The sequence below is a fragment of the Chroicocephalus ridibundus genome, chromosome 2, assembly GCF_963924245.1.
Source record: "Chroicocephalus ridibundus chromosome 2, bChrRid1.1, whole genome shotgun sequence".
In the NCBI taxonomy this organism is placed as follows: domain Eukaryota; kingdom Metazoa; phylum Chordata; class Aves; order Charadriiformes; family Laridae; genus Chroicocephalus; species Chroicocephalus ridibundus.
Window position 1 is genome coordinate 117,483,499 of NC_086285.1, and position 27,626 is coordinate 117,511,124.

Consider the following 27,626-nt stretch of genomic DNA (forward strand, 5'->3'; position numbering starts at 1 on the left):
GGGCGGCACCTGCGGGTCCGCCCCATTCTCCTCCCCTCGCCTCCCCTCCCCTCCTCCCGCCGGAGAGACAGAGAGACCGAGACCCGCAGGGAGACGGCGGCACTGTGGGCGCCGGGCGCGACTGCGGAGCGCAGTTGCTCGGTGTGAGGGGAGAAATTAAAAACAACAAAAAAATTCATTTATTTTTTTTTTTCCCCCAAAGTGAGGGAGGGGTGGAAGGAGAGCTCTTCAACTTCTCTCTCTGCCCAGCAAGGTAAGGGAGCGGCGGGGGGCTTTATTTCGCCTTCTCGCCGGTGTCCGGCGAAGGCGCGGGGGTAGCGGGTCGGGGCGGCGGCGGTCGTGCCCCGCTCGCTGGGTCGCGCTCGGTGTCAGTCACCCCGCAGGGCGCAGCACCGGCAGCGGCGGAAGGGGGGGCCGCCAGCGGCGCGGCGGGCTGCGGCCGATGTCAGTGGCGGGCTGATGGTGTCCTCCCCCGAGTGGGCTCCAGCCCTTTGTTACCGTCATTTTGGACCGGAGCGAGGAGGGAAATGACCCCGCGCCGACGGGGCATGGCGGGGGCGGGAGAACCCTGGCCGGCGGCGGCCGCGGGACCAAGGCCGCCCCGGTGTGCGGGCGGGTGAGCGGCAGCAAAGCGCCGGGGGGCGGTGGGGAGGTGGGTTCGTGGCGGGGGGGTGCAGGTGGTTCTGCCGGAGAGCGGGCGGGCGGCGAGCTCCCCCGCCCCGCGCTGCCATGCGGGCGGCCGCCGGCAGGGGGCTCGGCTGCCTCGCCCTCCGCGCCCCCGGGGAGGCTTCCCCTGAGGGGACGGGGAGAGCGCCGGTGGCGGGCGGTCTTGGGGGTCGGGGGGGGAGGTTTAGGGAGGCTGTTCTGAACATGTACGGGCTGGTTTTGAGGAGAGGAGGACAGGGCGTCGGGTCTCCTTGCCGGGTGGGGAGGGCAGGGTGTGGGGTGTGCGTGTCCCCTGGAGACGCGGCAGCCCAAGGGGCAGTAAGGACCGCTCCGAGGGCAGGCTGCCGTCGGCGGGCCCCCTCACGGGCGGCCCTCCCTCCGGTTGTTCCCTTCGGCCGATCGACAGGGACGCGTTTGCTGTTGGGAAGTAAAGGTAGCGGGAGGACGCGGGGGGGAAACCCGGCTTCGCTGGAGCTGTCGGCGCGTCTCCGAGGCGGCTGACAGCCGTGTGTGCAGGGGCAGCGGTTGGTACCGCCGGGTGCCGGCCCGGCCGTGGCCTCCCCAGCGCTGCCCGCGGCTTCCGTGAAAGCTCCGAAAGGTGGAAATTTAGTTTAAGCCACGGGATTTCGGCCGACCGCCGAGGGTGGCCCACGGGGTGCTGTTTGTTTAGGCCCCTAAACCTGCGTCCCTGGTCCGAAATTTGAGAATTATGAATGGTCAGATGTGTTTAAAGTGCGGGGGACTTTCAAGTCACCTGGGGGAAAAATATTTCCCATGTCTGTTGCTTGTCAGTATGCTTGCTTTAATTACCCTGAAGACATGACCTTTATTTACATAATTTCCTTTGGCTTTCTTTGGATTGGTGACTCTTGCGACTTTTCCCCTGAATGATATTTTCAGTATTATTGAAACGATATTTCATATTCTTCATACTTCGTTGATACCTCGTTACAAAGAGCTTTTTAAAAGATTGAAATAAAAGGCTGCTGAAGAAGAAAGTGCTGGGTTTTATTTCCTGACTTTAGGAATAACTGAAGCATAGTTTTTTATTACAATTATTACTGTTGTTTAGACCTGAGAGTGAAGGGAGTAGGCACGTGTTTCAGATGTGGATATAGTTATATATGTGATCTCTGAGAGAACAAGTAAAAGCTTTCTGCACTCTTAAAAACTGTAATGCATGGCTAAGTTTGTTTTTTGTTAATGGATATTGCCTTAAAGAAAAACAAGGATGGGTCTTCTATTGATTGAAAAGCATATTACATATGCACTAGTCGGATTAAAAAAAATATTCTTTGAAAATATTAAACCTTATCCTGAAGAATTTGTTTGTGAGTAGGACAAAATCACTTACGGAGCTGATGGATTAACTTTTTAAATACCTCTTTGCGAAGGAATAAGGATTGTGTGAGGATTCTCAGAGTTGTTGAGAAATGTTTATTTATTCCTCATTTTAACACTTGTGGATTTCAAACATACACATACTTTTTCTCATGTATTCTCAAGTATTTCCAACAAAATGCTCCAGAAAGTCAATGATTGTTCAGTATGTGCCTACCTGTTTAAAGGGTTGGGCTGCGAACCCTGAAGGTTTAATTATACATCTGTTAATACAGATAAAAAAATACAGTGTATGTTTCTGTTTGTTTGTTGTTGGTAGTGTTTGTACAAAACAAATTTTTCACTAAGGTGTTTAACAGAAAAAGAATTTAGTTATAAAAACCGGTATGTATGTACCCGGAATTCGTATTAAGTGGGTTTGGCTGTAGGTAATGTAACAATCAGAAATAGTGATGACTTTTTGGTAAGGCAGTTTTAAGCCCAGGATGTAATAGTAAAGGAAATAAGCAGTAATAGGCAACCTGATTACTGAGCTTTTACTCGGATAATTAAAATATGTGAAGTTTCTTAAGATCTCATGCGGACATGTCAGATGAAAGGAGGTGATCTGGCTGTGTGAAATGTTTGTCTAGAATTGAAAAAAGCACATTTGGTTCAAGGTCTTCTTAAACTCCTAACTATTGGCATTGATATTTGGCAGTTCAACAAGTCATGTCCAAAGTATTTTGCAGATACAAGGAAGAATAAAACTTGGTAGTGTAATTTAGGAAACTCTGATTAGGTGCTATGGGATATAGGGACTTAAACTATTTTTAAGGGAAATCTGGAAAGATCTCTGTACTGTGGAGCCTTTCATATTGTGAACTCTGGGCTCTCCATCTAGTGTAAAACTAGAGTCAGTATAATGTCGAAAATATACTCTAGGAAATGTTATTAATGATAACTAAAAAAAAAAAAAAGATTGAATGCATTTCTCTCTACTTCCAGTGTTTCTAGGAAATTAAGTGGGCACAGAACTGTAAGGATTTTACTTTCAGCAGTGTAACCTTTTGTAGTATCTTTCATATTAAGCATTTTCGAGTGGTTTTTAAAAGTGCTTTTATGCTTTTTGTATGGTTCTGTACCATATGTTTTGTATTTAATTCTTTGAATGACCACTGAAGTGCAGCCAACTTTGGGTGAATGTGGCAACTGTTAACTAGCGCTTAGCAACAGTGCACAATAATCAAGACGGGAAGTGAAGAAGAATACCATGTCTAATTGAAACTACAGGGGGCATTTAGGTAGGTAGGACGTAATTAACAAAACCTGGAGCTTGGGCATGATATTAAGGCATCACATCTTTACTCTTGTAAAAAGGATTGTGGAATCATTAATGTAAAAAACACTTCAGATTTTTGGTTTTATACATCAGATGGACAGCCTCTTTGAGATGTACATGTGTTGCCTATTCTTGCATAATCATTTCTCGCACATAACGGAGAAGACATGTTTTCCTTTGCTTCTAAAACAGAATTGTGAAAGGGAAGGCTGTTTGAGGAGACTGACAAATGAAGGAGTAATAAGCCTTGACATTTTGACAATGATGTCTTTTAGAGAATTAGTCCTGTGAACTAGAGTTCATTAGATATAGTAAGTGATTAAGATGTCTCTAATATTCTGAAACAGATTACAGTGGCAGTCATAAAACAACACTAAATTTTTACAGTTAATGTGTTGTTATTTTCTCTAAGAATAATTGACTTTCCTCAAACCCTGTCCTGTCATGACATTCCTTAAAGTGTTGTGAAAAGTGTTGCTTGAAGGAATATTTGCTCAAAATACTTTTGCCTAATATAGTTTCAATTTCACTTCGTAAAAATCCCAAACCTGATAATTTTGTTTCGTGCTGTATTCTGTGTGGAGATATATTCATGGACCAATTTTATGTCCTGTATATCCCGAAATGTCTTCTTTCTAAGAACTCTGAAAATATCCTCATATAATAAGGAGAGAACTAGTAAATGAATTTTCAGTGAGTCATTACAGAGGCTCACTTGCAACTCTGAGCATGGCTAGTATAGCCCCTGTTAATGGATTCGAACTTGCAAGTAGGCAGTGAAAATGACCCAAAAATAAGGAGCCATGCTGTGAAGGTGCTTATGGTGGTGAACTGTCCAGTAGCATTAGGCTCTTAATATTTTAATAGAATAATTAATGCTCTTATAATGCAAAAGAAAAAATCCAGAATGTCTGTTGGAGGAACTTGCAGATGACAGAAGTTTGAAGCAGTGGTGATTCACAGTGGCAACAGCCAAATCTTGTACCCTGCTGTGGTTGGCTTTGACATATCAAATGGAAGTATGGAGCTCCTTATAGAAATGGTGCTAAAATTTAATTTATTTTTTTTTATTTGTGTGACTCCTGAAGCCATGTCAGGTGACTTCTGTTGTCTTACTCTGTCACACGGTAATGTCACAGGTTCTGTGAAATTCTTTTGGGATGTGAGATGCCATAGAGAATTGTGTAAATGACTATTTTCATTGAAGTGTATTTAATGTAATTCTCATTGAGTTAGCATTTTAAGTTCCGTGGCACTTCAGAGGTTTAATTACAAATAAACATATACCTGATCTGAAGATCTTACAGCATGTATTGTCACATGCTTTGGTTAATTTCCATTTAAGTTTTTTTCATTGCAGTAATGTTACTGTAACTAATAAAATTTTCATAACACATAGAAGATGGGAAGAACTGTATGTTGCAACATAAAATCACCAAAAGAATAAGATGGTAGGGAGCAGTCTGAGTCAGTATGACAATATCTGATACAAACCTTAAATTAATATTCCCCAGGCAAGGTTTTAGAGAGGTTATTTTGAGGTAGTTTTTCAAACTGATGGAGCTATGAACAGCAAAACAGTGTGGGCAGACTTAAGATACTGTTACTTAAGAGATTACCAGACATCTGTCATAGTGGTTCCACGAACAAGCCTGGAGTGACTAGATTTTTATAAAATGCTGTGCAAAGATCCTCCTATTCTCTCACTCCTATCTCCATCGTAGTCTGTAATTAGCTCTACTCAAGACCGTTGATGTGATCTGAGCAGAGCACTTTGAGGAAAGTGAAGAATTTAGTTAATGAATGTAATTGTGGTCTGAAATGCACTCTATTAATGCTGTTGTTTTTTTTTTTCTTTTTTAAATGGAAACTCATCTGTGCATCTCAACAAAAGTAATAGGACTTCCCTGAACGTTCAGTGGGAAGTTGTTAAGGTTAGTTAGGTGGCTGACTATTTTAAACTGGTGTATTTAGGGTGGCGAATCCAATTGAACATTTTGCTAGTACCTCTGTGTTTTTGCACTGAATTCTGCTGCATCTGCCTCCGCAGCACCAATTTCTCTGGAATTTGGAGTGTACATCACTGAAATTCCAGAGAAATCAGTAACCTTCTTTGGAAGACAGTTTAGGCTATTGTTTTTCTCTAGAACCATAGAGCATTTAAATTTGGCTTCATAAAGAGGTATTAGTGTGCTTATGAAAAGTTTTCCCTCTAATGTTCTGCATATTTGAGAGATATTAGCCTTCCCCTCCTGTTTCTTTTATAATGCCACCTCCAACTTCGAAACTTGCTTTCTTGTAGAGTCTCAGGTCTCTAGACATAAGGAGGCCTTTTCTGGGAGTTTGATAGTTAAATTATGCTTTTAATTTGGTGGGATTTTTTCTCCTGCTAATACCAGCTGTCTTTTAAAAGATAGAGATAGTTCATATACAATTATAATGCCAATGTGCATTGAGACTATGCATACTCTGAGTTGTGTGGTCCCTTCCTTGTTGTGTTATCAGTTGAGGGCAATTAGTAGAGCGTTTGGAAATTGTGTGCCTGATCTTCCACAGTCTTCCCAGTAAAGAGGAAATGACCACTTCTTAAAAACTGAAATGAGGCACAGAATCCTTGTCTTGGTGAGATCTGAGCTCTTTGGAGCTTCCTCTATCGTACCCACTTCAGAGGGCTGTTGTAGCGGTAAGGAAGAGCAGTTGCCAATAGCTGAGTTCAGCTGCTTCCGATGATGAAAGGAATCCGGGCGACCACCTCTTTACACTACAGTCACTGGTCAAATAGGAACATTCACAGCAGAGTTTTTATAAGCATTACTGTTGCCTACCCATGTTACTGATGTCTCGGGATGAAGAGCATATGTGGCCAAATCTTGTCTTGTTGGCCATCAGTTTGGGATTTGCTGAGAGCCAAGTGCTCCATTCCCTGTCCTGAGCCTTGTGGCCCTCCACTGCTCAGATAGTACTTTGTTGCTATTAGTTCTCAGCTTACTATCTCCTTGGTGATAAGGTGTTGGTTGTAATACGGTGTTTAGCGGTGTATGATTGCATCTCAGTCTTGCTATTCAGGAGATTGTGCTGTCTACTTTTACTGCTTTTGTTCCTGCCTTACTGACCATCTCCATGTGCCTTGTCTGGAAGCCACCCGAATTCTGTGTTCCTTTAGAGCCTTAGGTGGCTTTATTCTCCTGTCCTTTCATGCTTTCAGTCCATTTTGTGAACAGGGAGGTTTCATAAAGGAAGCTTAATCTTGCAGTTTCTTTAAACCACTTATACAGAATCAAATTCTCAGTCCAATGAGGTGATTTGTTTGAGAAGACTGGGAGTTAGGTCTTGATTTTTACAGCTAGAGCGCTCCTCACTGCATCAAGAAAAGGGAAACAGCTTCCCGCCAATCATGTTATGTGTGACATTAATAACATGGTGGTTTCCTAGTCTTGTAAAAAATACTTTCAAAAATTTATTTGTATAGGTGAGATGTTAAGATGCTGTTGTTACTTTTTCTAATCTTAATCTCTTGGAGGGAAATTCTCGCTGTTAGAACAATAAGAAATTAGGTGGATTAGGTAAGTGGTCAGTACCAGCTCATAGAGGAGAAAACCTAAGGCGAGAGAAAGGGCAAAGGCATCCAAGAAGACTTCAATGCCTTGGATAGAGGCACACAGAACTACCAATGGGGTATTTAAAAGCAGAAGTTCAGAGTAAAAAAAAAAAAAATAAATATGCATATCCTTACATTCCGATCAGTTTCAGCAAATTGTGGAGTTTAGCTCTTGCCAAATATTTTTTTTTTTTTTTTTAATAAGAGAGTCAGCTCTCAGTTTCCAAGCCCCTCGAGGAGGGGGAAGATGGCTTGCCAGCCAGATTGTTAGTTCATCATCTTCTTCCAGTCCGCACTCATGATTTTAGCAGATGTGGGAGGCAAGCTGGATTTCAAGGGCATCAAGATTTAAACATTAGCTGTCGCAAGCTTTTGTGTCAAGAGCTATGGAACCTTAACTAATGAAACAGCAGGACATCTAAACATACAGGTGTTTTCTTGTTTTGTAGCATTAACTTAGTAATACCCTTCTTACTTACTATGTGCCTGCGAGTGTTTTGGATGTTGCATGGAAAATGCATAACTAGTTGCATCCTACAGCTTAGAGGACTTCTGGAGACTTGACAAGCCAGGGAGGATAGTATGTGTGTATACGTATATGTATGAAAGAGAAAAGGACATGAATTAGAAATGTTGGGGTCTAACATCATAATGGGTCATAGGATTCTTTAATGATTGCTTGGCTGAGATGGTTTATGCTGGTCTGAACTCTAACATTGTGTTCCAGTTTGCCCTTACATGCATATATGACTAGACCAGGAGATCTTAGTGTGTATTAGATGTGCCACTAGTAATGTTATTCAAAACAGTATGCTTCAGAAGCTCTTAAACAAAAGCCACCACCAAAAAACTACTTTAATTTTGAACAACAGATGTGATCTTGTGTCAGAAAAGCCTGAGAGAAAAGCAAACAAACAAAACCCCAACATTCTCCTGGTTGCTGTCAGCTATCATAATGAAGAGTGCTTGCTTGTTGACTGTCCAGCATGGTGGTTTTATTGAGAGATGTCTGCTGCCTGATGGGTGTGTGGATGGATGCTCAATTTTCATCTGCAGCACAGCTGTCTGGCTTTGTGTCAGGCCTGGCTTTGGGATGACTGCAGTTGTGATGGGGATTTGGTGTAGAAAGAGGGAGGCTGTGCTTGTGAAAGGGGTTTAAACACTCCCCTACACAGTGCAGTGTAGGTTTTCAGCTCCATTTGCTGTCACTGTAGTAAATCCATTTCTGATTATGTGCTAAGGCCAGGCAGATTAACTGCCAAGTTGAACTTGCGAAGTTCCGTGTGTGTGTTGCCAGAGTTCCTCGTGCTGAAAAAGGCAAATCTACGTAACCTGTAGGTTCAGAACAGCTGAAAATTCATCCTAAGGTTGTTGCTTTTGATGTCTGTTTAAAGGGTGAAAAAAAGGTTTGCTTTTGATCACCATGTTTAAAGGTTGCTGTCCCAGCAGCATAATAAATGAGAACTGGATCTGGGAATTACTTTCAGTAAAAGACAGTATTCTTCCAGATGCTTTTTAATTGAATTGTCCTGTGAAAATGGACTCAACTTTGAATTCAATAACGTGCAGTTCAGGATCTTAGGGCTGAAAAAGAGAGAGGAATGCAACAGATGCTGCATGGTTTTGATACTTCTGATGTCTGATGATACTGATATCTCTAAGCTTGTGTTCTCTCTTCTGATTCACTATATAAACAAGTACAGCACGAACCTCAATGTATAACCTTGACACATCACTGGATCTTTGCTTTGTAGTTCATGAGTAGTTTGTCCAAATTGCAAGTACTGCATATTGGGAAACAGATAAAGTATTTGCATCAATAAAACATTTCATTTTCTTTGAGGAGAAACTGTATTTTGTGCTTTGAATTTTTTATTTTTACGAAACGGCCTTAGTTCTTGTTTCATTGTAATCGATCTGAGAATTACCTAGAACCTCACATTTAAATTTGACAGGCTAATAAGTCAAAACTATTGATGCAGATCAGCCATGAACCAAAATACATCAGAATAGTGTTTTATTTTCACAGGATTTCCAATGTGGCCCTGCCTTGAACGTGAGGTTGGACTGGTTGACCTTCGGAGGTCCCTTCCAACCCGAATTATTCTGTGATTCTGTTGTTTGTTGTAAAGTAGGCTACTACAGAAAACGTAAGGCTCAGCAGTATTACCTATTGGTAAGACACAGCTTCCTGGAACAATCCATATGGCCCAAAGGCTTTACAAACATACTCAAGGAATAGACTACTGACAGTATGAAATGTTTTGGTAACCTGCTTTCATCTTTATGGCCATTTTTCTGCTGTGTGCTAGATGTTCTTTCTGTATGTCATCAGGAATACGTGCTGATTGCATATCTAGTCACACACCTCAATGGAGAGACACTGAATTCTGTTACTGGCAGCTGTCTGCAGGTCTTGTCATGTTACTGGATGGTGACCCAGAAATGGTCTGGGGATTGAGGCATCGCTGGGCATATGTTAATGGGAAGGCTGCAAAGCTTGAGTGACTCCGTAAGAGGTTGTTTGGCCTGTCCAGGATGGAAGATTGAGCATCAAAGAGTAATAATGATATCTGACGGATTGATTCTGATGCATTGCCTAAAATCAGTCTTCTAGATTAATGGTCATAATCAAACATTTTACTCTAAGGAAACTTAAAATAAGCCCAGTACTATTAATTTTAAACCTTTTCAGGGCTAAAATAAAGCATGCATAAAAAGGAGATACTTATTTATGTTATTTCAGTCAATCACTTCTACTTATTTTGTTAATTGGTCAGGTTTGGGAACTGCTGTTCCGATTACATGCCCTTGTGGATCTTTCTGATAAGTGAGTTGTATGTGTGTCCATATGTTTTATTTTTCTGGACATATTAATTCTTATCTGATGATTCAGTACGTGGGTTGCAATTTCCCTCTAGCTGCCGTGTTCTAGTTGAACATACTCCGTATGTAGCAGAAAAACAGCCAAGTGTGGAAAGAAGGGGTTGGGCTTCTTATTTCTGATTATGAAGAGGGATGGAGGCTGGATGACAACAGCTTTTCCTGCTCCAAATGTTTATCTGAATAAACCGTGGGAAGTTAAGGTTTTGTAAAAAAACAGAGCAAGGGCTAAAGAAGAACTAGAAATTGGCTACTAGGGATTGGATGTTCTTTGAGAAACTCAATTTTACAAAGAAGTTGACTGTCAAGTTAACAAGGGCCAGCAAGCAGAACTGTTTTATGATTCGTAAATAACGCTTTGCCCCAGGGACAGAAAAGAAGTGTATTTGAGGCCAGTGCCTGGAAGAAGGCTGGCCTTGGGATGAATTCATTGAAACGGTTCTGTCCTTGCTGTTCCAAAGTGCAGCTCATGCTGAGAGGGACTGTTAAATTTCTCATTAAAAAATGCTTGTTGAAAATGAGGTCTATTCTCTATGTTGTCACAGTGCCTTTCTGATCTGTAATAAATCACATAAACTGTGTTTCAGCCAGTATGCGGAGATAAGAGAATACACTGGTGCATCTTCTCGTGTCCATACTGTCATTGTGTGTGCCAGGAAAAACAGCCCCAAACTATGAATATACAGGGAGTAAATAGCTTAAGAGAAATGGCCTCTTTTGAAATGGGGTGATGTCAGCCTGGTAAGTAAACAGTTAACTGCAATGTCCCAATATAGCCATATGAAGGATAATGTTCAAATTGTAATTTTCTTTGTTTTGGAAATGAGGCTTGCAGTGATACATCTGCAGTCATTACTGGCTTACCTATCCCTGGTGTTTTGTAATTCCTTCTCTGTTTCTACAGCTAGACTTATTTTTACTCACCAGAGCTTTTAACTAATGATCACTGTTCTTTACCATTCTATTCCTCTTCCCATCCTTTCTTTGGAGGGAAGCGCTATTATGATTTTAATAAGATTTTTGTATTCAGTTGATCTTTGGGTTCCGCTTCTGCTACTACTGAATTACTTGCTATTGAGAAAACATGTTTTTGTAACTTTAGCTTAAGCTTAGTACATCTGACCAGAGCAGGTCAGAGGTAACTGAGGAACAGTCTCGTGTTCTGAACACAGCCGAATGCTATTATGTTCCATGGCAAAAAAGGCGGGGATTTGTTTGGACCATTTACAGATGGTTTGTTTTGCTGGAGAATGGCTTGCTTCAAGGTAGAGTGTCAAGTTAAACTTCATATAATAATAGAGTTAGAAGACCGAGCGTTCTAAACTAGCAGTTTGAGAGCTAGAGAATTCAAAGAAAATCTGTTGTGATTTTTTTTTTTTTTTTTTGAGAGAGAGCCTGGAAAAGAGGCTCCTCAGGCCTCGCTTCAGAGGGAGATTTGAGGTAAACTTGTGTCCTTTTACATTTCGACCAAAAAATGTGCAATGCGTCTGGGAATTCTACCTTGGCCAAGGAATGTGGAAGTTTCTCTGGTCACTGAGGAAAAGCACAATGGCATACTTAAGAGGGGAAAAGGAAACAACCTTTCTTTCCCCTCTTATGTGGTTCTCTCTCTCTTACCATGGCAGAGCAGTGTGAAGAACATACTTTTTTGAATGGAAGAGAAAAAGTGTCTTCTAAAACTATGCTTATGCAAAATTACAAGGTAGGTTTTTTCCCAAATGTGAATTATGTACCAGCACGTAAAGAGTATGGGGCTTCTGTTGCCATGGCATATTTCACACCATTTACACTGATGTTCAAAAGAAACAAAACTGTCACAGTCCATAATTCATTTAATATGCTATAACCAAATTACTAACATGTCCTAGAGAAAAATTGTAAGGTTTTTGTGTCTTATTTAGCCAAGTTCTGCATGCATTAGAAAAATAGGTATATTCATTCCTGAATAATGCTGGGATTACTATGATTGTCTGATCAGAGAGACTACTTTCAGTAAAGAATTGAATTTCAGCTACAGGGGTCTCACTAAGATGTGAAGAGGCAAGGAAAAACAGCTGTAAAAATGATGACCATGAATTTACATAAATAACAATTTGTTTTCATTTGAATGCTCAGGGTGATATTACAACGCGGACTTGGGTCCGCAGAAGATCTGGTTTTACTTCTGAATTCTGGCACTGAGAGAAGACACACGGCTTCTCCGTGCCTCTGTTTCCCTATCTCTAAAATGAGGAGGGTGGTTGTCCTGGGACTTTAAGAACTATATTACAGTAACAATTAGCTGTTACGGTCTTCTGTGGCTGAGGCTGGAGGGTCCTTAGTTCAAGTCTCCTGTCAGGACCTTGGGCTGCTGAGCTTCAGACTTCTCTCAGTCAGCTCTAGTCATTGTAGACCATACATACAAACAGTTATTAATTTGGCTTTTGTGTTCAAACTTTCTGTTTAATTTCAATTAACTTAATTTTAATTAATTGAATTTAAACGCCTCGGTCTCCGGTGTCCCTGCGAGATCTGGTTGCCGTGTGTGGAGAGCCGGGGCAGCGTCTCCACCAAGATGGCTTTGTGGTGAAATGGATTGGAAAGTCCAAGGCCCTTCGTCTGCGGAGCAGCCGGGGCTCTGTTTACCCACTGTAGCAGTGCTAACCGGCATCTGCGTTGGTATTAAAGGAATATATCAAATACCCAGTGAAAACAGGTTAGGCTGCGATTCGCAGAAGGTCTTCAGCTGGCTAAAGCAAGCACTAGTTGAGGAGGGAGTAAATAAAGCATTTGCAGGCAACATGCTGTCACAACCTTTCCCCTCCTCCCATACCCCCTCTTTTTTTTTTTTTTTTTTTTTATTTGGCCATATGTTTTAGTAGTCTAAGTGTGTGTCAGTGGTAATCCAGGCTCCACGCTTTTAAAGGATGATTACCCAGTTTGTTGCTGAAGTGAGACTTTTTCTTCCCCATTTAATTTTTGTGAGGGTCATAATTGTAAACCTTTTTTTAAAAAAAACAGAAAATTATTGCAGATTATTCTTTGTATGACTAAATTTAACTACATCTCATTTTGCAGCCTGCCAGCCTGTTTGTATGATAGGGGGTCCAACAAACCTGTTTTGTTCTCTCGATGCTAATCTGAATTTCAGAGCCTCTGTCCTTCATCCCTCCTCATTTCCCCCCTCCCCCTGCTTTCCACAGACAGTCACATCGGGTCTCTTTCCCCACCTCCATCCCCCTTCTCTCCTTCTTTCCTTCCCTGCCCCAGCAGAACGGTAAATGTTGATTATCTTTTCATCCCTTACACCGAATAGCTGATTCTGACTTAGGGTGGTTGATGTACTAGAGAATTAATGCTCTGAATATTCAAGTGATTCAAGTCTGCTGGTCTGTACGTTACATTAAAATACCGTGGCTCTTTTGGGGGATTTAATTTTACATATTTTTATGGGTTGAAGCAGGTACAGGGTTTTATGATGACTTTTAAAAAAAGGTCACCTCTCTTGTAAGGGTGTGAACAGGGTCATGTCGGTTTTATATAAAACAACTGCCTGGAATTGTCCTCCTTGGGGAGTAATTTCTCAGGTCTCTGGTAAACCTTGGCCAAACATGGATGGGCTACTAACCAGCATTGAACCCCTGCCTGGAACCCACCTTCACGGTAGCTCTCATGACATGGTTACAGTTAGCCACCTTTCCTAATAAAAGGAAAAGTGGCTAGTGGGCACGCAGAAATGCGTTGACATTGAACAGAGTAAACCCTCATACCTGTTACTTAAAAAATAAACAGACCCACAAACATACTGGCCTAGTAGATTGAAATGTATGTGTGTCAGGGAGGAGGGGAATAACACATAGGAAAAGATTTATGCCTTCCTTTGGGCTGTTGCTTGGTAACAGAAAATGCCTCTTAAGCCTATTTTTGGAGAGGGGAGGGGTGAAACTTGATTCAGTGACCATCTGTCCCGAGCTGGTTGATTTCCTGTTGAGCTCCCCTTTGTTTCTGTCAAACAATTGATTGTTACCCTTTACAAATAAGAATACTGTTGGTGACATTGCCCTGAATCAGCAGGTTGGCTTGTGGCAACCATGAAACAAACCTATTAATTTTAATTTATCTATATGGTTTTTTTTAATGTTTAGTGGGTTTTGGTTCTTCTGAAGCCACTAACTGTGGTTTTGCTGGGCTTTATTTACTGGTATTGGGATTTTTGTTTTGGGGGTTTTTTTTGTGTTTTTTTTCCTCTTGGTGAATGCCCATCAGTACAGTATGCAAATGTAATAGATGTAATTGAAATATTTTTTTTAAAGAGGATGTAATAATGTCCTTTTTAGTCTGAAATTGTTGGGAAAAAGCAGCTATGGTTTTGGGCACATTAAGCCTTCTGGCGGTGGGGGGGAGCAGAAGTTAATTGAAGTCACCGTTAAAGAAATCCCCACTGTTTCTGTGAAAACAAAACCCAGATTCTTAATTGCAAATTGAATATTTGCAATTGTTCTTGCTTAATTGTCAGAAAATCATTCTCTGTTTGAGTACTTCCTGATGTTTGCTTAGTAGTAGGGTGCTGGGTAGATTTGAACTCCGATTAGATTGTTTTTAAGTCATCTGCTTTATTTATATTGCAGAAGCCTATATTTTTCTTTTAGTTTTATGCATGCAGGGTACAAGGTGCATGCACATGCAAATATGGCCGTGTCCTCTGTCATTTGTTAAGCTGCCATTTATTAAGCGTTGCAATACTATTCCCGTCCCTGCCCTGAATTTCAGCATTCAGAGAAGAGGTTCATAGTTCCAGGTATCTGCTGAGTAAAAGTAAGAGGTGTGGTGTGTAGAGGAGACGAGTAATACCTGCAAAAAGATTGAGAACTCCCTCAGTGCAATGGGACGATGATAGTCACTGTTATTTGCTTCAGTCAGTGAAACTCTTTCCTGGAGTATTTCCATGATGTTGTGTTACAGAAGAGGGCGAGAAGGGAAGAGTTTCAGTACAAATGTCTTCACACCTTACGGGTCTCTGTTTATTTGAGTTTAGCCTACTTATCACTCAGTAGATGGTACTCGGAGGTAATTCCCAAAAGTGACTTCACAGAGCAGAAGGTGTTAGAAAAGTTAATTTCCCTTTCTCTTCTATTTTTCCCACGTGCTCTTCAGGTTGCTTTCCACAGGTAGAAGAGCTGTAGTCTGCAGCTTTTCAGCATGGTCCTGGATGTATGTCAGATTCAGCTCTTTTTGAAGCTGGTGGCAAGGTGCCTACTGAACACTGATACAGTGGATGTTGGGTCAGGCATACTTGTGAGATTTTCTTTCTTTCTTTCTTTTTAAGGTTGCATGTGGTAATTAAAAATCTGTCATTTGGAGTCATAAGGAAAGTTCATCTCAAACCATGTGAATGAGCCCATGTGACAGCACTGTGGCTTGCTGGTCAGTTTGCCGTTGCATCCTCCTCGTGGGTTGCCCATTTCCTCACCTCGCCCTCATCCTTTCCCCCTATTCTGCTGTTGTTTGCTTGGCATACGCTGGGATCTAGCAGAGGAACTGATCCACTTGGAAAAAACCTTCTGTTTCCAGGTTACTTTTTAGGTGGATCGATTCCTTGATCCAGTTTACCACTGAGTAACATGCTGAGCTTGGCCAGTGCAGTGGAACATGTCTGGGTGGAAGCAATCAGTACTGAGTAGAATTTTTTTTTTTCTTTTTTAATCTTTAAGGGCAAGTATACAGTGAAGTGTTTTTAAACATGCATCCTCTGTCAGGTACAGAAATCCTACTTTGGGATTAACTTGGAAATTTTGTAAACTGGATTGGTGTACAGACATCACTTCTGCAGAATTAATTGAACATGCCCGTCTGCTGCTTTTTGCCCTTTTTTTTGGTAGAAAGCGATAGGTACCACCAACATGCCTTTCAAATAATTTCAGTCTATCTTGAAATTACACTGAGATTAAAAAAAAAAATTATAGAACTAGTGCCAACTATGTTGATGTTTGGGAGCCAGGGAGTTTAAACTTGGCAGTGATGGAAGTGTTCTGAACTGTTTTGAGAACTGATTCAAGTTTTGTTTTTTTTCTTCCTGCAGAACTGAGTTTCTGCAAGGAAAAAAATAAGACCTTGGGAATTTTATTTCAGGCTTGAAAAACTCTATTCTAGATATTTGGAACACAGTTTTGTCTCTGGCATAGAAAAATTGGTGAGTGGATGTTCTGATGCAGATTTTCACTGTTCTCTTAAAAGAGTATGACTAAGCTGTATAGCTCAAATTGTAGCAAACTGACAAAAAGCCCAGTTCTCCCAGCATCTGGTGCGAGCAGTTGCATCCACGGCCTGGGCAGATGACAGAGCAGTTAGAATACAGGCCTGCACTTATCTTCGTGCTTTTTTGGGTCAGGTCATGCTGCACTTCTCCCATTAAAACAGATCTGATGTGTCCTTTGTTCCCAGGTAAAAGCAGCTACAGATCTGCTAGTCTGAAGGCGCAGCACCTGTGGCTTACCTTACATACAGGAGGGCAGTAACTCTAGAAAGGGAAGTAGGTAGAAGACTGGCATCTGCTTGCATTCACCTTCTCCTGTTGCAACGATGGAATTATTTCTGTATATCTTTGTGTCTTTTCCTGAACGCAGTCAACCGGCCTCCGAGCAATGCTATTCAATGTCAGGGTGTTCTGCGGGGGTTGTCTTTTGGCAGGGGGAGCACAGAGGTAGGGTCAGGTTCAGCTGCTTTTCGGTACTGGGTGAGTTCATGTGTGCTCCTCACATATGTCATTGTTAGAGTGCCCCTATTGCAGCTCTGACTCACCCTCCGTGTACGGAGCTGATAGCCGTGCTGTCCTTAATACAAGTTTGAGAAATCTTCCTTTCCCATGATCAAAAGGCCTGTTTGTGGGAGAGAGTTTGGACGCTGTAGCAATGACTTCCTGCTGTATGAAGAATGGTGCTATTCTTTCCTCCCAAGCCCCAAACCCGTGTGCATCAAAGGTGAAAGGGCCAAGGTTCCCTTATCCTAGGAAGGTATGTATGTCCATCAGTACCACTGATAGGCTTTCCAGAGAGGAAGCAACAAAACAAAGATTTTTAGGGAGCCTTTTGTTTCTGAGAAGTGGTTTTCTGATGAAGCTTAACTTTGGAAGGAAAAGCCACATGTCCTCGATGGAGATATGTAGCCAACATAGTCCATCATAGCCCCCTTCTGTGTTAGAAGTTATCCCCCAGGTAAAGGCTTGCCTTTAGAAGAGGTCCTGGCCTTGGACATGCTGGACCATGCTTATCCTCCCGTCTTTGCTTTTACATTGACTTGGCTGCTGTCTGGGTTGCTCCGCTTAGACCACTTCTGCCAGCTTTATTTCTTTTTAATTCTCTGAAAGTGCATTGTAGGAGAACAGTCATCATGATCAGTTCTGCCCTGTAGTCTTCTGGTCATCACATGCCTCTTGGGTGATAGCTGTGAGTGGTGGGACTACTTAGTAGTTGGCAGCGGTCTCCCTAAGAGGCTGAAATTTCTGGGACTGCTTGTAACTGCTGCTTTTGTCAGTTTTTCATCTTTTACAGTGAGGGAGTGGGATCCATGGAGAAGCTTCATGGGGGTTAGATGAAATCAACTGATTTAAGTTAACTTCAGTTGCTTTTCTACTTCTTAATGGTAGAGTCATTCTGGGAGGGAATCTGCCCTCTTCCTTGCTAGAGGAACCTTTTCAAGGGCTTGCCAAGCAGTGGTAAGCAAGCTGACCCTGCTCAAGGCTACGCGAGGCCAGGTGGAAACAGTGTGTGCGACACCAGTCTGAAAGTATGAAGCAACATGTGATAGATTAGACAGAAGCTTGGAAAGAAATAGGCTTTCTGGTGATTTATGCAAACTTATAGCTGGCTTTAATAATATGATTCTGAAAATGATTCATATGCTAAAGAAATTAATTTAAATATTTTAGGAAGCTTTCTTTTTTTTTTTCTTCTGAGAACTTAAGGTTTCCTCTGAAATCCTTTTCTCCTAAAATCTATTTTGTGATTGTGTTTGGTTTTCCTTGTTTCCTCAGAGAACTGAGTGACTGAAAAAAGGAGGGACTGATTGACCTAAAAATTGAACTTCTGAAGCCTAAGCTAATGTCTCAAAACCTGAGATGTCCTTCCTCCTGCATATGGCTGGATAAAATGTGCTCTTTTATAACCTGCTGGCTTGTTGCTGTTATGGATGTGCTTACCACTGTAGAGATGAGCCTGTTTCTGGACACCTGATTGCAGTCAGGAGTGGGGAATAGCAACTCCTTTCTATATATATCCACAAAATGTGTGAATGAATAATGCAAGAAGTGTTATTCCGTACATAATGACTAATTGGATTTAATTAAGATTATTTTTTTATTTAACTTGGAAGTTGCAGTTGCCTGGAGAAATACTGCTGGTTTGCCCCATGAGCAGGTGAACCAGTCTTGTAAAATGGGCTTTGAGGGTGTAACTTTGGTATTTATTAATGATGTTTAACATGATCCTGACATTCATATAGTGCAGTGTAAAAAAAAAAAAGAGTCTGCACTATTGCGTGTAAAATGGGTGTTGCCACTGTGTGGTACTGCTTTATATACGTGTGTAAATGACTGCAGAAGATTGTAAATAAACGGAGGTAGTAGCTCTTACATGTATCAATGATATCCTGAAATGGCAATTCCTATGAGTGGAACAGAAATACGTTATCAGTTGGAAGAGTGAATGTAAGGCAAGGTAAGACCAGTATCTCTGAACTCGTCTCTTTGATGCAAAGATTTTTGTCATCACATGATGAGCAAGTAGGCCACAATTTCTACTTCTTTTTTTTTTTGTTTTCCTACTGAGCAATAATATGTTCCTTCCCCTCTCTTTTTCTCGCTCTCCAACACTACTAACTATGCTTTATCACTGTATCTAGGATGTTGATCGAGCTTTTAGAAAAAACTTAGTTCTGATTAATAGACAGATGTTTTGGTTGGCTGTGTTGCTGTGCATTTGTAATTTGTCGTTGACTGTAGAATTCGTGGGTGCGGAGAGTAGCTGACTTTCTCTGGCTTTCTGAACAGACCTGGTTTGTACTTGGGGGGAGGAAACTGGATGTAAAGCTGTATGTGTAAAGTTCAAGGAGCATTTAGGTGTTTCTAGGGGTTGGGTCTAACATAATCCAGATGGTTGAGTTTCTTGCTCATTTTTACAATGCTTTTGCCTGGAGCTTTTTTTTTTTTTCAGATTGTTTTCCCAAGTGACCAGATAGCAGCAAAGAGCAAGGGGATGGACCTGGAATTAAGCCGGCTAAAGCCAGCGGTTGAGAGATCTTTGTTCTGTTCTGTTTTGCCCACAAGCTTCCCAACAGACCTCGGTGGGGGTGGGGACATGGATCTCAATTCTTTATCTTTTTGATTTTCTTTTCCCCCCTCCATGAGTAAAATGGAAATATGGTGTTACTTAAATGAGCAGCTAAATTCTTCTTAGTGTTGGTGTTGAATTGACGTACCCTGTAAAGCCCATAAATAAACTCTGGGATTACGGAAATGTCCTGCATGGGTATGTTGGCTTTTTATTTTTCTTGCAGTCCACTTGTTTAAAGTGAATTATCTTTTAAGTCCCAGGAAAGTGGCTCTTCATTTTACTCTTGGAATGTGACTTATTAGTGATATGCAGAGGGGTCAGTGGTATAAATAATGCTCGTTTCGAGGCTTGTTGGGTGCAAAGGGGGGTGTGTGTCTCACAGTGAAGAGAGCTGTTTTGTTTGGTGTGGCTAATCAGGAGTGAGGCTGGAATTGCTCATAGCTGTCATTCAGGTTTTGTTTCAAAGTCCAAGGACCTACTGGGAAAAACAAAAAGCTAATGAAAGCTGACTGTATTTCAGCCCAAACCCTGTGGAATCCAAAATGATGTCCTGACACTCCACGTATTCTTATTCTCCGGCATTCCCATGGTTACTAAGGTAACAGGTTTTTAGGGGCTTTACATCTTCATTGTCAAGTATTTGCTACACTTATTGTTGCTGTTTGCAGATTAGGGCAATTTAAACAATGCCTTTTGAAATGGGGACCAAAAAATACAAAAAGAAATATAGTAGGAATAGATGTAATGAATCAATTACCCTCTCGTTTAAATTTTCAGTGCTACTTCTCAGAAGCTACACACAAAATCTCACATTGGTTTAGTGTAGGGATTTTAGGCATGGAGAAATGCCTTTTTTAAGGTGTGTTCATTACAGGACTCTTTGAATACAGATGTGAAGAGTACCACGTGTGACTTAGTGCCTTTTCGAACCAACAGAGTTGTGAAGAAACTTAAATTCATATTTGCATCAGGGTGTTGCTTCTCCTCTTATAATACATCTAAGACAGTTACCTCAATCTTGTAAACGGTGTTACTTTTGCATTAACTGCATCTGTGAAATCATACTTTAAAAATTAAGCAGCTGGGGAAAAATAGGAAAATACTTTTTCTAAAAATGTTTAACTGCATGCAGAACTTTGTAGCCAAACATTCTTTATTGATGCTTCTCTGTGTCCATTTAGCTCAGGCAGAAATATGCTTGTTCACATCTTCCCTGGAAAACTGGATTGTGGAGGAGATGGCCAGGCTTGTAAGCATATCTGCAGGATGATGACTTTTTAAGTTGATTTAGTTTCTGCTACATTCTTGAAAGTTTGTGCATTGCTGTAGCAAGCATCTTCTGCATCTGTGGCAGAAGAGCTGTTTTTTAAAAACTTGGTGCAAATGTTGACTTTTGAAACTAGTGAGAGCTTTATATCACACGGATTTGTGGGTTGACTGTTAGATGAGTAAATTTAAGCTTCTTGGGTCATAGTTTTCTTTCCATAAAATATAGATAATGCCCAGATACGAGTTAAGAAGGAAAACTGTAGATCTCAAACTGTGCGTATAAAGTGCTACGGGAGGTTTTGATGCTGTATATATAAGATTACATGCTCAGATCATGACATGCAAAAGATAAGGTTGGAACTCCTTCTATTCATGATTTCCCAGTGTTTCAGTTAAGGTACATTTTAATTTTTATTGCTATTAAACTATTAAAACTATTTAATCATACATGTGCTTTAATTAAAAACCATAAAATTCACTCCACTCATACGCAGACACCTAGTGCTATGATTGTATATATATAACATAGTTGAAATAATTGCTACTTTTGTACAAAGGATGAAGTTTAAGTCTTTATTGTTTCATTGGTGTTTTTCACTATGGTTTCTTTTCTCCGCTCCTTTTGCCTCCTAAACGGTTTTTTGCTCTTTGCCTGCTGCAGTTTAAAGCATTTAAAGCATCAGAGTTTGTTAGCACCTTGCTGTAGAGCTGCTTATGGCTGATGTTGCTAGAAAGATAGTGTGAACAGAGTTGGAAGAGGCAGGGGAAACTAACGCTGTTGTTAAAGCTCTTTTTTAGATTAAAAAATATTACTTCAAACATATTAAATCATTTGCATTTCTGATCTTTCTCATTGCTAGTAAATGAGTTTGCATCTTTTCATTTAACAAACAGAGCTGCTTATTATATATTAGTATATGCAACCTGTGCTCATCTTTAATTCTGTAGCTAGCAGTAGCATTTCTCACCCTGCACAAAAGCCCTTGTTTAAACTAAGTTTTGTTAAAACAAAATCTCTTTTCAAACTGTATGACCTACATGCCAGAATTTCAGAATAAGTAATCCTACAAAGTAATTTTCTAGAACAAGCAGCATTTTTCCTGTGACTGAAACAGTGTTTTTCATTTGCTGTCTCTTCTTCCTTTATAATAAAGCTGTGTCAGAGTAATCAGCTGAAAGATTAGAGTTGCTGCGAGACTGAATGTGTGAAGCGGGTTTGGGATTGAGCTTGGATGCAGTTTGTTTTGTAGCTTTCCATGCTGCCATCTCGGACATCGTAGCTGTTTTCATGCTGACTGCTGTGCACGGTCTGAAGCAGAATGTATGCAGCTGAGATATGCTATATAATGAGTCCTTTTTGCCTCGCAGAACTGTTTCTAGTTGAGAAGAATCCTACCAGACTGGGGAAGATACAGGTACTGTTACTCTCTGTGTCATTGACATGAGTCCGTTGCTGTATGTTCTGGAGCCCTTTATTGGGCAAACCCATGTGGTGGCACTAGTGGTGGGCGAGATCCCCATGCTGCTGAAATAAATCACCACCACCATCCATGCTGTTTTCATCTAGGCAAGACTCTCATTCTGAAATTATGCCCTTAGATTACGTTTTTTATAAAGGCAGGTTGTATAAAACAACATTCTTGCTGCTCACTTGTGGCTAAATATAGTTCCTCTGGAAGCATGAGCTGGAGAGGGCCTGTTCAGTGTAGCTTTTTTACAGCTTTGCAGATGTTGCTGGTGGTGGCTTGTGCTTAGCTAGGCAAGAAGTAGTTACCCATGTTTAGTGACAACTGTCACTAACCCCAATATCAGCAAGAGGTAACTTTCTTGAGGTAGATGAGACTTAGGAGGCTATTGTGCAGATACTCTTAAGTAGGGAGCAGATTACCCCAGAAAAAGGGAGGTGACAGATGGGTGGCTGACACCAGAAGGGTGAACCTGAATGCAGACAGAATTATTCCCTGCAAGAAAGGACAGAAGGTGCTTGGCGTGCACCTCTCACAAATTATCATTTTGAAATGTTTGTAGGAAAGCCTTTGATTTGATTAGGTCATTTTCTTAATAGTTCTACACTTGTGGTTGTTATATTGCCCTGGACGAAGGTGTGATGTGACATCAAAAAGTCTGTGAACGTTTAGCTTTTATAATAAACTGTTTTATATTAAGAATTAAGTCTTTCTGGTAAATATAAAAAGCTGAATGAAGGAATGCATATGTATGTATGGAAATATGTGTACTTCCGTGAGATTCCAGAAAGAATAGTCATCTTCCTTCCATCTCATTTGAAGCTATGTACAGTGCGGAAGAGAAATAAGGTATGCAACTCAAAAAAAATTCATGCTGTGCACCATAGAATTAGAGTAGCTTATGAAAATCTTAATCTTTGTTTTCATGATTTTTTTTTTTAAACTTGCTTAAACCTGTTGTCACACTTGCAGGGCTTCTTTTACTTAAATTGCCTGAAAGTTTTACAACAAGAGGGGAAAACAAATTCTTTATACCTTGCAAAGCTTTTGAGATCCAAAGCTACTAGTATTCAACATGTGGCAGTTGTAAGCTTACTAGGAGCGCTTGTAAATTCCTTAGTTGGCAGGGGGGAGGGAAGTCACCAAAGTGTTAAGATTGTGAGGACAGACTTGAATGCAGAAGGGTCCACAAGAACTTGTTTGTTTGTTGTTTTTTTTTTTTTTTAAACAAACCTGAAAATTCATACTGCTGTTCTACAAACTTGGAATAATAATTGAAAATTAATGTGGCAGGAGACTGTAGTAACCCACTGTCAGAATTTTTCCATTCTGTAATAAATACCTTCATTCCCTGCTGGAGAAGGGGTGAACGTTCGCCCATCTCTGGTGCACAGAGCCCCTCAGAGGAGACCAGAGGGAGCCTTCACTGCAGGGAGTGGGGAGGATGTCTGGGTGCCTTGTGTATGCTCTGGCATTCCAAATATAACCAAATATAATAAACCATTTGTGTGGCCCTCAAGGAATCCTTGCACTTTGCGAATGAAAACCAACCTTCTTCCTTCCCTCTTCTGCTTCCCCATCCAGAAGGCAGGAGCAAGTCTTAAGCAAAAATGGATTATTTTTTTAACCCATTTTTTTCTTCAGTTCTATCTCTTTTGGGTTTTTTAAGCAATTTTTTTATGCTTAACAGTAGACTTCATTTACTTTTTTTTTGTTTGTTTAACAGTAACTTTATGTTCTAATCAAACTGAATTGCAATTGCTCATCAGGCAGAGGAAATAAATGGAGAACTGCGGACCTGGAAGCACAAAACTGTAATAGAATCAGAATTAGCAGCTGTTTCTTACTGCACCTCAGTGGGTACTTCAGGCTCGTGGGCTTAGATCAACATGTCCAGGCAGATATTGTTTGTTTCACATCTGGGAAATACAAGCTTACCTGATGGTTTGTAATAGCTATTAAAAAAAGAAAATGTCTAGTAACAGAGCAAAACTAACTTTCATAAAATTGGTGAGTATAGAGAACCTGTGTTTAAGCAAGTAAGGGTAGGTAAACAGTGAGTGTGGCCAGTTTAAATTAGGCTGACAAAAATACTGGGTTTACTTCTGGGGGAAAAAAAAAAAACAGGGCGTAGGGGAAAAGAAGCAAATTTACCAATAATATGCTTCTTGAAAATATGTAAAGAGAAGCTGAGCAGTTAAAACTCCTTATTCCTTACGCCATCTTCCTGGATTTTTATTGTTGTATGTGTAACCCTGTTTTGATTTTTCTAGAGAGAAAGTTGGTAGGTGTCAGGTAGAGGGGATCCCATGGCTGAGGCTGAACTGTGAGTTTAACCAGACCTCCCTGCAGCATGTGGGCACCCTGTTTGAGGGTACCCAGCACGCTTCTTTACTGCTCTCTTACCGTGCCAGCAGCATGGGAGCCGCTGGGGCAGGTAGGGTCTTCTCTTGCTGTCCCTGCTCTCTTGTTTGGCATAGGGAGCTAGGCTTAGACTAAGGGTGTTGCTTGTTATGCGTGGTTCTGCCATGTACAGAAATTAAAGAATTGTTATCTGAGATGTCACTAGTTTTTATGAAATGTATGCCACTTTACTTTTTGGACAAAACGTAGTTGCCCAGACCCAGAATCTACACATTTACTTATGCTAACTGTCAATGCAGCAGTGCTGCCTCGGGCCTTGTATGCAAATGGTCCTGAAACACGGCATGAGAAAACATCTATTTATTATGTGGAAGTTACAGTCTGAACAAAAAAAAAAAAAAACAAAAAAAACAACAATAACAGAAACCCTATTTTGCTTCACATAAATTCACAGCAAATCTTCTATGCAGTCAAGTGGAAGAGCTTTCCTTTATCTAGAAACCTATGGCTCGTGTTTAAAGCATGTGTATCCTTGCCATCCTAACTAATAGAGTATTTAATTTCAACAAGGGGCAAGCAGAATTGCTATGTTAGAGAAAGCAAATGTTATGTATGTAGCAGGCATCTTGTAATATATTGCAGGTACCAGATAAGCTTCAGTAATATATATTTCATTAGGGCATGACACTGACTTTGACACAAAGTATTTTGGACCGGGAAATCCTGAGGACAGAATTCTTCACTTCTTCATGCTGCCCTGTTCTGCTCCTCAACTACATCTCTCTCGCACTTTAAAATGGTGCCAGTATCTTCAGTTAAGGTTCTCATTGCCTGGTTTATAAGCAATTACACACAATAACTGGTGCTTCAGCCAGTCACCTTTGGAAAAAGAATGAGAAAGGATCGTTATGCTGAAAATGGGTGTTTAAATAACCAACAAATGAAAAGCTGCCTATTTCTGTTAAAGATTTTTCTTTGCTGAGCTTCAGCTTTTGATTTCATTCCATATTAGATTGATGGGTTGGGTAGTGCCCGCAAGTATTCCAGGCATGGCTCTTGAAAGACACAATTTCCATTTCTGTTTATGAAAGTTGTAATAATACCAGCATATTTAATACAGAGTCTAAGTGTGCTGGTTGAAGAGCTTGTTCTGCTTTTCTTTCCATATGGGAATTACTTGATTAGCCCATGTGGAACATTGCCTTTCTGTCAACTTTTTAGATTCCATTTTAAATGCCTTCTGAAGACTTCTCTTTCATGATAATCTTAAGAAAGGAGACTATCTGGTGGAAACCTTTCTCTTGAAAATAAGTGTTTCGGACAAACTGAGATATGTTAATGCAATCATAAGAAACTTATACCTTCAGATGAGGCATTAAGTAAGCACATGTTCTTCCCTTCAACACACTGATCAGTGATTAGATTGTAGGAGATTCTACTGGGTGCTTTGTGTGTGTTTTTAGAAATGTATGTGTAATATTTCTGTATGTATCTGTCTAGAGCTATGTAAGTAAGGGTGCCAATCTTGACTGAATTGAGAACAGAATTTTGCAACTTTGAGGTTTGTTGGTTTTGTTTTTTTTTTTTTGTTAAAAACATTGCTGCTGGTTTTTTTTAAATGGAAGATGTTTGAATGCCCTTATTTTTAGATGGCAGTCAGAGTATTTATTTCTTCCATGCCTCTTTAGATCTTTCAACAGTAAGATATTATCCTTCAGGGGGGTAGAGCATATTTACCTCAGTAAAATCCAGGTGTGGTTGAGCACCAGCGAAAACAAGTTCAAATGCCAAGTCTCTTGAATTGTGTTTGATTTATTTTATGCATAGTTTGGGTGTTAAAAAAAAAAAAAATAATTGAAGTTAAACTTTGAGTTGACTTAGCTGTTTGCATTCTTACGCGTTGTGTGCATTTCTGTAGTTGTCTCAAAAGTCTCTTTAAAGACTGAAAGTATGGGTAAAACCAACACAATGATTTAAATGCTGGAATGTTTAGCGTGCTCCTGGTTCAAACAAGGGAATAACTTTTGTTCTTTGTGGGTAAAACCAACCTAATGCTTTAGCAGAGATATAATTTCTAGAGAAACAGCCCACTATGAAACACATATGGATTAAAAATTTGCATAATCTGAAGCTGATCTAAATTCTAGTAAATTGCTGTTTGTGAGTCTTCAAAAGAACTATTCACATGAGAAAATGCTGTTTGCCTGAGCCGTTAGGCAGCCTAGCAATTTATTCCCATTGACAAAGATGACTAATAAAGAGGCACAGACATTGCAGGATCAAGCTGTAAACTTCATACCTGGCACACTGGCAGCTCTTCAAAATGTCTTTTATTGACAAACAAGTAACATTTTGCGTTGTGTCTTGCAGCCTATCTTGAACAAAGATCGAATGAAATGTAAGAATGTTCTTTGGTTTTGGTGAAGTGGTTTTCTCTAATGGGAGAGCAGAACATAGAAATGATTCAGGAACCGTTTTGAGGCTGCGGGATTTTACTCACTTTATGTTCTTAAAGCGGCCTGTGCTAAACACCATTTGCTGTCAGAAACAGTGATTGAATAAACAGGGGTTTCTCCTCAATAACAGTGCATAAAGAAACCATTGATAATAAACAGTACAAACCCATTCTTTTGTTTCTCATCCTCTTTACTTCCTATGAGCTGACTTCATGGAATTTCCATGCACAGCCCTTGTAACGAGGCAGTGTGGGGGCTCTGATAATCTGAGGAGCAGCTTTCCTTTTCACCCCGAACACGATCGGGCAGAGGCACGGGTTGCCTGGAGCGTCTGTGCAGTCTTCCTCCTCTGAGGTTTTCAAGGCTTGACTGGGAAAAACCATGAGCAGACAGGTCTGCTCTCAGGGCTGACTCCACCGTCAGTAGGAGGTTGGAATAGAGACCTTCCGATGCCCATCTCTACCTGGATTATTCTGTGATTCTAAGAATAAGCAACAGTTAAATCTGGCCTAATTAAATGCAGATCTTCCAAAAGGCAGTTTCCCATATGGGTTCAACAAAAGCAAAATCCTGTACCATTATATTTGTCTTCACTGAACCAGTTAGTGTATGTGCTCCTACTTGAGCCACTTGTACTCTCAATTTGTCTATAAAATGTATATGAGGCAGCTCCATGGTAAATTGTGCCTGGAGGGTGTTGCTTCTCTTGCAGTTCTGCAAGCACTGGTCTTGGATCTTCAGCATAGTAATGCCAAAGTGGATTAGAGAGTTGAAATGACTCAGTCTCTCATCTGTGGAACAGTATTTCTGTGGATTGTGAGTGATCTTTGTAAAGTATTAAAGTTTTAGAAAAATCCTGAAAGAATGTCTGTATTATCGACATGGCAGCTCTTAAATCTGCGTGGAGAAACTATAGGCCGTGTAGTAGATTGAAAGTAAATTATTCATTGAGTAACC

General features: G+C 40.7%; 1 protein-coding gene across 5 annotated transcripts in view; it reads left to right on the forward strand.

Moving 5' to 3' along the window:
- The first annotated feature begins 82 nt into the window (after positions 1-82).
- Positions 83-27,626, forward strand: part of GREB1L (GREB1 like retinoic acid receptor coactivator) — a 142,116-nt gene continuing 114,572 nt past the window's right edge. For all 5 annotated transcript variants that reach the window (XM_063326679.1, XM_063326682.1, XM_063326678.1 and 2 more), the window contains exon 1: positions 83-253. The gene's annotated coding sequence lies outside the window, so the exon portion shown is untranslated. The remainder of the gene's footprint in view (positions 254-27,626) is intronic.